This window comes from Mandrillus leucophaeus, unplaced genomic scaffold (assembly GCF_000951045.1).
Source record: "Mandrillus leucophaeus isolate KB7577 unplaced genomic scaffold, Mleu.le_1.0 Scaffold217, whole genome shotgun sequence".
NCBI classification, from domain to species: domain Eukaryota; kingdom Metazoa; phylum Chordata; class Mammalia; order Primates; family Cercopithecidae; genus Mandrillus; species Mandrillus leucophaeus.
Genome location: NW_012102221.1, coordinates 2268635 through 2282853, shown reverse-complemented (window position 1 = coordinate 2282853; position 14219 = coordinate 2268635). Strand labels below are relative to the sequence as shown.

The 14219-nt window shown below is 43.8% G+C and overlaps 1 protein-coding gene across 1 annotated transcript in view; it reads right to left on the bottom strand.

The window, feature by feature from the left end:
- MTNR1A (melatonin receptor 1A) overlaps window positions 1–14213 on the bottom strand; it is a 25730-nt gene extending 11517 nt beyond the window's left edge. Inside the window, exon 1 of the mRNA XM_011980778.1 lies at window positions 14101–14213. The gene's annotated coding sequence lies outside the window, so the exon portion shown is untranslated. The remainder of the gene's footprint in view (window positions 1–14100) is intronic.
- Between the last annotated feature and the right edge of the window lie 6 nt (window positions 14214–14219).

Below are 14219 nucleotides of genomic sequence, written 5' to 3'. Positions count from 1 at the left end.
GAATTCGAAATGAGATTTGGCTGGGGACACAGCCAAACCATATCAATGCTCATGTCCCACAGTTGGCCCTGCAGAACCTGTGAATATGTGAAGTTGGCCCCCTATATCTTTGAGTTCCACATCCCTCAAAGATTGTATTTTCAAGCCATGATTAGTTGAATCCCTGAAAGTGGAACCCATGGATATGGAGGGAGCACTGCATGTAATAGGGAGACTGTAAGAAGGCCTTAGCAGGCACATTCAGATGACTCATAACACAGACCCTTAGTATTTTGCAGCAAATCTGTGCTCTCCTTTGCAGATACCATTTTTTACTTCCTACTTGACCTTAGTAGAGTCTGAATGCTTGAACGTGGACACCCAAGTGACCATGTGATCTGAAAGCTCTCTCAAGGACCAGGTGCTGTCTGACCTACCAAATCATAAAGTTGCCCATCACAGCATCAAACAGAAGCCGTGCATCCAAGATCTGGCTCCAGCAGCTCCTGAAGGCACAGGGAAGATGCACGAGCAAGTGGCTCAGAGGCCATGGCCCACATTCCTGCCACCCTGCCTCCATTCCCTCAGCATGCTCCTATGGCCTCATGAGGATGTGCCCCTGAGCAGCTTAATAAGAAAGAAAAAAAAAAACCTTCTTACCTGGTTTCCATATGGCTTTTCATGACCTACGGACACTACCTGAAACTGGATGGTTGCAGCACTACAGACTCAATCCAGTATGGCCCTGAAAAACAAGGATGGAGGAAGACCCTCCCAGGAAACAGAACTTGGAGCAATGCTTCAAAAAGAACTTCAAACTGGTTGTTCATTTGTCCTGGAAGGAGAGAGGGCCACAGGTTCAGATCTGCACTGATTAATGGGCAGTGGCTAATGATCAGCTAGATCAGGGGTCCCCGACCTGATGGGGACAATGGCTAATGGTCAGCTAGATTCATAGGCAGTGGTTAATGGTCAGCTCGATCGGGTTGGAGATGCCTGATCTAACTGACCATTAGCCACTGATCTAGCTGACCATTAGCCACAGACTGGGTCCGTGACCTGGTAGGAACCAGGCTGCACAGCAGGAGGTGAGTGGCATGTGAGCAAGCACTACCGCCGAAGCTCCCTTCCTGTCAGCTCAGCGGCGGTATTACATTCTCATAGGAGCGCGAACCCTGTCGTGAACTCCATGTGAGGGATCGAGGTTGCACACTCCTTATGAGAATTTAACTAATGCCTGATGATTTGAGGTGGGACAGTTTCATCCCAAAACCATTCCCCCACCCTGTCCTGTGGAAAACTTGTGTTCCATGAAACTAATCCCTGGTACCAAAAAGGTTAGGGACCACTGAACTAGATGGGCAAGGATTTGGAAGAAACATAATTAGAAAACCAGTTACGGGGCTCTGGAGAAGACATAGGCACACAGACCTCTCAGCATGGACACTCAGTGTGAAGATATTTGTGTCTTGATGGTGGAACCTGTGTATATCAGTTAATCTGTCTTTGGCCACCAGTCCTTGACCGATGGACTCACAAAGTTGTCATGGCAGCAAGGATAGAAGTTATTCATGAGCTCAGCAGCAGATCACTCCTCATGAAAACTGATCTGGATGCAGCCACTGCGGCACTGCTGGATGTCCAGCCTGCCGAGAGTGGAGAGAACACCAACGGAGCACTGTTTCCTGGGAAAATCAGCCAGATGCTGCTGGTAGGTGGATTACATACCACTTCTATCATCAAAGGGAGCAGTGGTTTGTTCTGGCTGGAACAGAGACATACTCTTGAGTATGGATTTGCCTTTCCTACCTTTTCAGGCCCTTAAATCTTCCAGCAACCTAACATCCACGGACTTAAAGGATGCCTCATCCACCATGATGGTATTCCTCATGGCATTGCTTTTGACTAAGGAATTCCTCTGACAGCAATGAAGTACAGCAATGGGGCCATGTCCTGGGAATTCACTGCCCTACCAGTTTCCCATCTCCAAACAGCTGACCTGACAGATTGGTGGAATGGCTTTTGAAGGTTCAGTTTCAGCACCAGGTGGGTGAGCCGAGGGTACAGACCCCTATCATGTGGCACCTGCTGTAAATCAGTGATTAACACAGAGTGTTGTTCGTCCCATGGCCAGGATTCATGAATCAGAAAATCAAGGGTGAAAATGGCCACTCATCCTCTCAAATTACCCTGGTGATACCCTAGCAAAATGTTTGCCTCCTTTCTCTGAAACCTTAGGTTCTGTTGGTCTAAAGTCTTAGTTCCCAAGGGAGCAATGCTTCCACCAGGAGACACTTCATTGGTTTCATTAAACTGGAAATTGAGACTAGGCACAGATCCTGGCACTTTGGGAGGCTGAAGTGAGTGGATCACTTGAGCCCAAGAGTTCAAAGCTGTAGGGAACCATGATGGCTCCACTGCACTCCAGCTCGGACAACAGAGTGAGATCCTGTCTCAAAAAAAAAACAGAAAATAAAAAAACTGGAGGTTGAGAGTGCCACCTGGGGGCTCCTCATTCTAGTGAATCAATAGACAAAGAAGGGGATTACTGTGCTTAACGTGTTTAGTCCTGATTATCAAGGGGAAACTGGGTTATTATTACACAATAAGAGCAAGGAAGTACAGGTCTGGCATGCCAGAACTCCGTAGAGTGTCTCAGTACCCCTGTGCCCTGGGATTGAAGCCAACGGGAAACTAACCCAATACAGGCGGGAATGCCAGTGTCCCAGAGTGTTAGGAATGAAGGCTTCAGCCACCACAACATGCAAACAGCCAGAGGGCAGAGGGAGCGGGGAGGACATGGTAGTTCCAAATACCCACTACGGCCACCTGGCCAACTGCAGAAATGAGGGCTAAAATAATTATGAGTATTTCCTGCTTGCTTTACCATGAATAATTTGTGAATATAGTAATAACTTTGTGTCTCTTTCCCTCTGCTATTCCCCTACCATCTTATATAAGATGTGTTAGTAGTGAACCTTGTATCTCAGAATTTAAGTGATAGGATATCAAATGGGAAATGTGACTCAACTAGAATAATAAAAATCACATAAAGTTGGATAAAAAGACTGTACTTTCTTTTACAAAGAGGGTTAATGTATTTTCAATTTTACAAGGGATAGTTGCATCGTTAGATGGAAGCATAATGTTGATATTTCCTTTATTTTGAAGTTAAATATGGTTAAAAGAGATCTATAGATAGAATCCAAGTTGCCAAGGGGTGGACTGTGTTGAATTACTGTTGCGTCAATCTAGCTGAACTGGAACTATGCTCCCCAGAATTCCGTTTTCTGCATAATTATAGGATTGCCTCATCCACAAAAAAATTTTTTGTAAGATTTGGAAAGTAGAAATGGAGCAGCAGCTATTTTTTAATTTTTATTTGTTTTTCTTGAGATGGAGTCTGGCTCTGTCACCAGGCTGGTATGCAGTGGTGCGACCTTGGCTCACTGCAACCTCCACCGCCCCCTACTCTCGCACGGGGTTCACACCATTCTCCTGCCTTAGTCTCCCGAGTAGCTGGGACTACAGGCATGTGCCACTACGCCCAGCTAATTTTTGTACTTTTAGTTCAGATGGGGTTTCACCATATTGGCCAGGATAGTCTCGATCTCTTGACCTTGTGATCCGCCCATCTTGGCTTCCCAAAGTACTGGGATTACAGGCATAAGCCATCATGCCCGGCCTGCAGCAGCCTTTTGTGTAATGCTTTTTTTATGCTAGATATGCCATCATTAACTAGTGAAGCTCTTAGCTGAGTGAAAATACAGGAATTTCCTATCCTGGGCCAGACTTTTACCTTTTATCAGTCATTTTTGCTCTTTTTTAGAAACCCCACACTCTGCAATCCTCAGGCTGATTTGCATTTGAATGAATATTTCTGCATCATTTTGCTTTTCTGCGAATTACACAGAAATCTATCAACCTGTCTGACACTGTGCAAAGTTTGGACCCTGTGTCTGAAGTTTTCATTAACAAAGAAAATGTGTATTTCTGAAAAACTTCTATGTTTCTACAGCTCTGGTCATCTTTTTCCCCATTTGATAATCTCCAAATCTGTGCAATGATTAAAACTGCAGAGACTTGGTTTCCTTCTGCGTGTGGGTTAGCAGGGTCCGTCACCACAGCAAGCCTGGGCTCCAGGCGGTTCCTGCACATCCTCTGTCTTTCACAGGTGTTGTCCTAGACGCTGCTGGCGCACTTCTCCCCAGAGTGTCTGTGAGTGCTGAGTGCCTTCATTTGGCAAGGACTGCCTCCTTCCCCAAGACTGCCTTCAGTGATCAAAGAGCCACTGACATTGGGGACAAATGACCAGTCCCTTTGCCTCAAGTAATGGCAACTCTGCTGGATTGATGCCCAGAGGCCCCAACTGACGGATGAGGCCAAGTCTCGGCTTTCCCTGAGATCCCATCCCTCCCTGACCCCTTCCCCTGCCCTGGTCTGCTCTCCTCTCTTTCTTACAAGCTCCCCCCCGAGAGTGCGCCCTCAGCAAAGCACGAGTACCAAGCCTCTGTCTCAGGTTCTGTTTCCAGCAAACCTAAAATAGACCTTCAGCCCTATGATGGGATTGGGTGGTTTCCTAAAGAGGTCGCTGGCTTCTTGATAGAAAAAAGGAGCTACTTACTATGGTGTCTTACAGACACAAACCAACCATACTGGAGAGGAGTCACAGACTGTAGCCGCCTTCCCACACCGCTCTTCCAATACTGGGTGAGAGTCACAGACTGTAGCCGCCTCCCCGCACCCCTCTTCCAATACTGGGTGAGAGTCACAGACTGTAGCCGCCTCCCCGCACTCTTCCAATACTGGGTGAGGGTCACACAGACTGTAGCCCCCTCCCCGCACCGCTCTTCCAATACCGGGTAAGAGTCACAGACTGTAGCCGCCTCCCCACACCGCTCTTCCAATACTGGGTAAGAGTCACAGACTGTAGCCGCCTCCCCGCACCCCTCTTCCAATACTGGGTGAGAGTCACAGACTGTAGCTGCCTCCCCGCACCGCTCTTCCAATACTGGGTGAGGGTCACACAGATTGTAGCCCCCTCCCCGCACCCCTCTTCCATGCTCCCGTCCTCGCTATGTGTGCATCTGCTTCCAATATCATGGCAACGTGAAACCACACACATTTGCCCAACAGTCTGTCTCCCGCTGAGACTCAGGTCCCCACTGTGGACATGAACCTTCACATTCCCACGGTGAGCGCAGAGCCCAGCACATAATAGGTGTTGGGAAATCATTTGCTGATTGAACTAATGCACCCTTGGACTCTGAACTGCTCCTCAGAAAAGCAGAAATTACCTGCTCTTCTGCTGGTATCCACCAAGATGCTGGTTTTCCCAGCAGGTCAGTATTCACTCCTTTCATTTCAGACTGGACTCTAACCATGTGGAAAGCAAGGTTAGAGGCCCCCTGAATTACTGTTCATGAAGACTAAAAGAAACTGAGTGTGCCTGAACTTAAGCATCACAGTGATAAAGACCAGTAATAAAGAACTATTTACAAACTTGGTTTGTGTTTTTGAAAATTCCACGTGCATACCTGTTAACTGTGTGACAAGAGAAAGCTGAGCTATTGCAGGTGTGTAAGGAATATTCTCCGGCAGGACAAGGGAAAGGGAAGGGCTTTACTTCGAGGCCTCGAAGCACACAGTCAATGTTTTAGATTCTTAAATGTAAGGAGACTATACCTTAGAAACGTGTCTTTTCAGATTGCTAGAGGCAGTGTACACCATGAGTGTAGAAACAAAAGCCAGATTCAAATCCTGGCCATGCCACTTGCTAATGTGACCTCAGGTAAGTCACAGCTTCCCACAGCCTCAGTCTCTTAACGTGGAATAAATCAAGCTGCTTAGGGCCGTGGCGAGGATTTGAGGGCATGTGGCCCATCTTCCTTTGTCTCTTCCCCTGTGATGGAAACCACACGTCTCGCTTCACAGAAGGTTCCTCACTGGCACACAGTCCTGGCTAGGGAGGATCCTCCCTGATCCCTGCAATGGAAGAGGGGTCTCTCCATAGCCGATGAGCCTCCTCTCACCCCGTGTCCCTCCTGCCATCAGCCTCACTGCTCCCCTCCACCTTCCACACACGGCTCTCCACAGCACACATGACAGCTCATCACCCTGCAATACCCAGGTTTAAACAGCGCCGCAGTATTCGGTGACATTCTTAGTGACCCCTTCTCCTAGCCATTAACTCCTTAAACTCTCCAAACTATAATACCCTTTTCGTGGGACACGCCGTCCACACACCCTGTTCAAAGGATGCACTCTCCTCCCCAAACCCCGTTCATGAGATGCCGCCCGCCTCACACAGTGTTCACAGGACACGCCGTCCTCACACCCCGTTCATGAGACGCCACCCGCCTCACACAGTGTTCACAGGACATGCTGTCCTCACACCCTGTTCATGAGCCATGCTGTCCCCCTCACACCCTGATCCTGGGACACACCGTCCTCCCCACACCTGGTTCATGGTACTCGCTGTGGCTTGGACACCCTATTCCATCTGAGCACCTCAGGGCTCCGTTGCCTCCTGGACCCCACGTGTCCTCCTGGCTCATCCCTCTCTCTCTCTAGCCCACTCTGCCTCCAGTTCCCGTCTGGTCTCTAACTTGATTGTTGACTGCTGCTATAGAGAAAATTGATGGAGCTTGGCACTGCTTTATATTATACACGGGTATTGTACACTGTACACTTTGCATTGTACACTGTATTGCATATAAACTGTATATACAACACGAGAGACCAAGGGCACCAGAGGTGTCTTTAAGAAGTCATGCACATTCCTGCTTGTTCCCATCTGGATTTCAGTCAGTGTTAAAGGTGGAACATCCTGCAAATAATCCTGCTCATTTTCTATGCCCGGTTACTGTCTTCTGAGAAGGGTGGTTTAGTGAAACATTTGTAACTTGTAAAACATCCACAGTACAGCCTGACTGGTTCAGCCTTTCACCCTTCCACGGAAGATGAAGTACTGATACTGTACCTTTATTCGTCTTAGAGAATTTAGGATGAAACTTTAACAAAAACAAAATCATAATACTTCAGCCACATTAACAAGCAATCAAAAAAACGATATGAACTCTCTTTAGCGTAGGAATCCTTTTTTCCTTAGGCCCTCTTCCGAACCTTGAAGGACTCGGTGAAAACCCCATCTTAAATAAACAGGTTAACTGCACTAAATAATAACTCTAAACTGCTAAATCCAAAAGGGAGTTTTATTAAAAATGGCACAATCATAATAGAACCCTATTTATATGTGAAAGTTAAATCAGTGAGAGGAAAACAAGTTAACACTACAAAAGTGTAAAATAATATTGTCATAAAAGTAAAAGTTAAAACTTTGATGCCATATTTATGTACTTAGAGTATTTAAAGACCTGTAAGTATGAAATATTGCATTCTGCCTTAAAAATAAAAATATATTTACATATCAGAACTCCACACCAAGAATACTAAATAACAAAAGGAATTTATGCTGCTTCTGGGAATGTTATATTTAAATCATAATACACTTTAAGTATATGGCAAGTCATCTAGTTCTTACAATATTAGTATTGTCCCAAATTAACAAGTGAGGAAACCGAGCAAATTAGGTCACTTGCCCTAATGTCACACGCATGGGATGGCAGAGCCAGGGTTTCGCTCCAGGCAGTAGGTTCCAGAGGCCATGTGCTTCAGAGGGACATACCACAACAAATGTGACCTATAATAGCACTAATCTTCCATAGATAAGGAATGCTCAATCTATAAAGATATATATATTATATACGTAAAACAATCTTTAAAAAAAAGTACACGGTAAAAGACTGTATGATACCTAAACAGACATATACACAAATGAGAAAAGCTGAAAGTATTCCAAATTCAGAGGGAACAATTAAAGGAGCTAAAAAGGTAAGTAAATAATAAAAGGAAAAAATGGAATGAAAACTAACCGGCAAAAAAATCTTAAAAGTAAAAATTGCAATTTAAACCACATCTTAAAATAAAAACGAGTGAACCAGAATTTTCTCTTGAAACAAAATCGTGTCCTAAGCTCCTACAGATGGACATAGGAGGCATCCAGCAAGTATTTAAATAAAGAAGGAGGGAATTAATGCATGAAGGATGAAGGCACATTATCCCTTCCAAGATCGTAAGAGTTCTATATTCCTAAACATGTTCAGAAAATCATCAAAGAGGAAATACTAATTACTGATTACACATTTTCATAATCCACCACTTAATAACTATGTAGGAAAACAAGTATAAATGGAAGTTAGCAGCTCGTTCTCCAGCAGCCGTTTCTTCAAAAGACCTGAAGCCCGTGCGTTCTTCTCTAATTGTTACGCTGTGTCTCCATCACTGATCAGTTTCTTCGAAATTCTCTCACTAATTCTGTCTCCATCTGCTGCTATCTCACATGTGAACTGGTTTTCACATCTCCCACTTATGACATTGTTCTCTCCTCCTAAGATAACAACTTTAAAACATTCTCATGATTGCTTTAAGCCCCAGCTACCATCTACCAACCAACTTTCACATTTCTCTTGAAAAAGTTTTCTGCTATATAAATATGCTCCTATTTTCATACCTTTGTGCTCCATGTCTTATCTTTGTTTGAAAATAAAAAGAACACACATTTCGAAAGTGCCTTGATAGAAAGTCATCTCTTTGAAAGTAGAAACTGCGTTTGATCCAAGCTTAGCACAGGACCTTGAATTTTTACAAATCCTCAAAAATTTACCAACCATTTACATTCTGCCTTATACTGTAGGAATGCAGTAAGTATTTATCCAGATACATATTCAATTCAATAAGCACCAAAACTACTCAGTATCAAAGCAAGTGAGCACGCTTTTAAACCGTTTGCTTAACAACTCAAATTCACCTCCATTAACCTGAATAATATTCAGCACCATGCAAATGCATTTTATTTCCTGTCTTTTCTTCTGAGACTGATTCCTTCAATGTGATTGCTGGAAGTGTACAGCTCTGTAGAAAGACAAGTGTTTGAGCACTTCATCCAGAGAATCCAGCAGTTTATTTCTAATCTGCAGCATTATTTAATTGCACTAAAAATCACAGAGATATCACATACAGCCCTCAGGTTTCTGGTCAACTTGATTATTTGAGAGAGGCAGAAGTGAGGCGGCTGATTACCTTCACGAAGAGGCAGAGATGGCGCCAATGATACCGTGCAGAGCTCTGTGCATGCATAAATGCTTCTTTAACAACAATCCATGAATTGCTTCATTGGTACTAGAAAACTCTAAAGGAGTATGTCAATTTCCTTTTTAGAAGAAAGGGTATTTCTATCAGCGAGGCAACTTACAAATACTTAGAAAAAAAGGGAAAACTCAAGGCACCTTGTAAAGATCTTACCATTCACTTCAGTTTTTCTGGTGATTATTTTTTAAAGGTGCTAAGGAAGAATGGGTAGAATGAGCTCCAAAGACTGTGTGGAGATTTAAAGTGACTTCCAAGGCACGATAGCTTTCAATGCAGATATTTTTTAAACAGAACCATCAAATGGCAGTAAATACTAATAGCAGGAGGTTTAATCTAGGACTATTTTATCCTTGGTTAACTTCCAAAATTGCCAAGAGAAAAATGATGCTGAAAGCCAGCAAAAGTAAGCTCTATCTTTTCTGCGATGAATTTAACACCGAAAATTCCTGCCAGAAATACTTTCTTATGAAATGAATTGCTGGAGGAACCAAAGATCAGACCCAAATTCAATCATGTACCTGAGAGTCTGAAACTACTGTCATAAGGTTTACAGGGGATTCTGGGAATTACTTTGACATATTTGTAAAAACTTAGAGTTCCATAACAATGTACTATACAAACCAGGATAGAAAGTCATAGAAATCTGAACAACAGCTAAGAATACAAGGGGGAAAAATCAATAAAATGTCTGTAGGGTAAAAAATTGCTTTGAGTCAGTAATTTGAAATACTGTGGAAAGCTACAGGAGGGAACTACAGCAGCGCCAATAAGAAACCTCTCGGCTTGGAGATCACGTGAAGCGGGGTTAGCTTGAAATCATTTTCCAAGTCTGCACAGTACAAGTTAGGGCGTAGGTTTTTGAATAGTAGCATGCTTGCCCAAGGAAGCCACTGTTGCTTCTAGAGCTGATTCACTTAAAATTAGAGAACAGCCGATATCGAAATAATCAGTCTTTAAATCTCAGGCCTTCTTGTTGCAGAGAGATAATGGTTGTTGCAAAAGGGAAAAGTCAGACAATGGAGATTTTGTGTATTTTGCATAACATCACAAATGGGAATTCAGTTCTAACCCTTCCATTTCTGACTGATTTCACTCTTCCAGTTCACTTCCACTTCTTGTTTTTTTAAAACATACACTTAAAAATAAATGAACATTTAAAAAATAAAAACAACCTAAAAAGAACTAGTCATTGGATGCATACTAGTAATAACATCATAATACTATTATTTGTACCTCAAAATGATAGGTAAGTGGGTAGGTAGATGGATGGATGGATAGATGGATGGATGGATGGACGATGGGTGGGTGGATGGATGAATAGGTGGGTGGATGTATAGGTGGGTGGATGTATAGGTGGGTGGATGGGTAAGTAGGTGGACTGATGGGCAGAATCTAAGTTTATCCTTCTAGTATCCCTATAAGATAAGCAGCATCTTAAAACAGCTGTGGTACATCCAAGATTTGAACCAGATCTCTGAGGCCCAAAGTCCACATTCGTTCCGTACTCTATGTATCCTCTCTGAGTGGTAATGCAGAATGGATAATTATAACATTCTATAGAGACCTAAAAGAAACAAGTGCAAGAGAGGCTTAGCACAGTATCAGCCATCCAGCCATAGAGCCATCCTGGGAAACTACTTTTTTTTTTTTTTTAACATATACTGACAAGTTTACCCTACTGTGCACACAGATTAAATAATAATAATAAACTGCTTTTGACAGGTGTCTTTCTAAAATATATTATATCCCTGTCTTCTTAAGAAGAACACACCACTCATGATGACACCTCTCGCTGGTGAATCGGGTGATGATAATAAATGCGTTCCTGCACTGTGCCGCTTTCAGGAGCAGTTAATGGTGAGCAGGGTTATTTGCATTCTCACAATGTAAGCACAAAAGGTTGTGCTTGTTCTGTTTCTCAGACCTACTTTTAATGAGTCTATTTCAACCCATGCTGCTTGCTATGATGTGCTATTTCTTTAACTGTGTCAATCTTCCTCCTAACTTCCTGCTCATAATCTACAGGGAACTAGACACCAGCATCACAGCTTTGTGGCACTCTAAGTCAGAACAAATCTGTAGGTGAAAGCCTGTCATTTTTGCTAATTTCCATTTATTGGCTGTATTCTACCTCAGTTAGATTGCCAGATAATTGAATTTTGAATAGGCAAGATAGTATTGTACTCTTGCCTGATACTTTGTAAAATAAGTTTTATTTGAGTATAATGTACATAAAGAAAAGTGCATGAATCATAGGTCTATAGCGCAATGATTTCCAACAAACAGAGCACACCTTTGTTAGGTGTACCCAGAAAACAAACAAGCCAACACAGTATTACTTGTTTTATCCTTTTCGAAGTATTCTCATATGCGCCATTTCACTACAGTCATTGCAACACTCTTACGAGGCTAAAAGGTTAGGTATTATCTGCAATTCGACAGATGTGGAAAATGAAGTTTGGTATTTAGCTTCGCTGATTTCTGAAATCAGAAGGTGCACAGCAAAGATCTAATTCTAGCGTTCCACTGCAGGAATCGTCCATTATGCTATCAAATTTACTCAGAAGATATGATATGGCAGTATCACTTCTATCATCAAATTGTGGACAGGAGTAGAGCGAATATTCTGTTGGCACCACAGATGCCAGTGGTTGCAGCTTACTTCGGCTGTGGCTGTCCAGTGTCCCTGCCATGCAGGTTGTTAGCCATTTTCAATTTATTCTCTGGGAAATCAAATGTCAACACAGTCCCTTGAGGGGAGGAAGGTGGCAGAAATCACAGCAATTATACCACCTTTCCAAAGGAAAGTGACAGTTCAAAGCCTAGATATGCTTTTGCCTTCTCATTTCTTCCATTCTCTTCTTCCCATCATTTCATCCTTAAAGCCAACAAAATTCATTTAGCTGAAATGGGAGGTCTGAAAATCATCAAAACTTTTAATAAGCATACCAAAACTTACATTTGAATCAGCTATCCTTATCACTGTTTCAAATCACCATCGATTCCAGAAATTCTCAAATGGCTTGAACTGCACATATAAACAGAAAATCCGTATTATAAAAATATGAAACTTCTAAAGTTGTGTGGATTAAAGCTCACTAAGGGGCTCCCCTTAAAGCGACAGGAATGTAGTATTTTATGGATTGTCCTCTTAAGAGCATGTCTTAGCAAATAAAATACAAAGTGTGTGTAAGGAGCGCTTTTCTTAAGTTCTTCTTCAGAAAACACAAGAAGTAAAATTGTTCAGGCGAGAACACTTTTTACTTTTTATTTTATTTTTTTGAGATGGAGTTTCACTCTTGTTGCCCAGGCCAGAGTGCAATGGCACGATCTCTGCTCACTGCAACTTCCACCTCCCAGGTTCAAGCGATTTTCTTGCCTCAGCCTCCCATGTAGTTGGGATTACAGCCGTGTGCCACCACCCAGCTGATTTTTTGTATTTTTAGTAGAGACAGGGTTTCACCATGTTGGCCAACTGGTCTCGAACTCCTGACCTCAGGCAACCCAACCACCTTGGCCTCCCAAAGTGCTGGGATTACAGGCATGAGCCACCACCCCGGGCGGTGAACACTTTTTAACTGAAAGGTGCTGCAGGATTCAAACTTCGCAAGTGCTACAGCTGTTGACAGCAAGGAAGCAGGGCGAGCTCTGGAGGCCAGCTCTGGAAATTCAGCCCTGCTCACACTTCCAGTCCCTGTGAACAACCTTCTGCCCCAGTTTCTCCTCTGTAAGGTGAGTTAAGAATGGCACCACACACCACAAGGATGCCCTGGGATGCGTTAACCCAGTGCTCCCAACCTGTTTGGTCCAGAGAAAGCCGTTTTTGTGGGTAGGAAGGAATGAGCCTCTTCTGGAAAGCAGAATTCCTCCAGTTATTATATCAGTCATCTACGAAGTGAGCTTATTCTATTTACAAACTCAAACTCAATTCATGTTACTAGGTGCCTAACTAATTCTCAAATTACAAACTGCAAAAGCATTACGGGGGGTGGGGAGAGGCAGGGGTGAGTCTCCCCAAAAGGAGCTAAACAAAATTAGAGCTTTCCTTAACTACCTAGTTAAAACAAAAATATTGATCTTGGCAGACATTTAAGTGCATGTTTCCTTCCCCACACCTTCTCCCAAAAGTGCCTCCAAATAAAAAACTAGTTTCTTCAGAGAACCAAGCATCTAATCATCACTTAGAGGTCTGAACATCCAGTATCCTAAGAACAAACTGTCCACAGGTTCCCCACAGAACAAACCAGTTCAATGCATTGCTGGAGGAAAAAACAAGTTTAACTCAAGCACAAAATTATCTGCAGTTGCATATGATACGTAAGTGTGCTCTTTCTGCTCACGCCTGGCTACCTGCCTCCTCTAACACAACAACTTCTGTTTTTAAAGTGTCAACTCGTTTACTTGGAGGAGCCGCGGCCTGCCGGACACAGCATGTTTAGGGGCCTTTTTTTCCGACTGTAGGCTCCTAACGACAGACTACTCTGAACAACAAAACCACGGCGGCTGCTCCAGCATTTTGCCAGCTTCTGTGTTTCCATATTTTAACAATGTTAGGAAAACTAAGTCCCATGTAAGACCCAGCAGTTGATCATTTCGTTGCAGAGGCTGCTTGAGGAGTTTTTTCTGCAACCTGGACCTGATGCTTCTCAGTCTAGTAAAACTCAGACGGGACAACCAGACGGGAGTGTCCCCATAGGAAAGAGAACGCGACTCTGGCGGAGCGTCCCATCTCTTAGGGGCTGCGACTCCGTGTCTTAGAAAAAGGCACTTTCGATGGGCAGGCTGGAGGAAGAGTCCCCTCTAATAAGAAAAGTAACTCCGAGCCCGCAGTGTTCGGGAAAAAGAACCCGGTGCTGGGGAGGCTGGCTGCGGGCGGAGGGGCGCTGGCCCCGGGGGCGGCGCGGGCCCTACCTGCGTTCCGGAGCTTCTTGTTCCGATACACCGACAGGATGACCAGCAGGTTGCCCAGCACGTCCACCACGATGGTGAAGATGAGGACGCAGGCCAGCGCCGATGCCAGCCACGAGGGC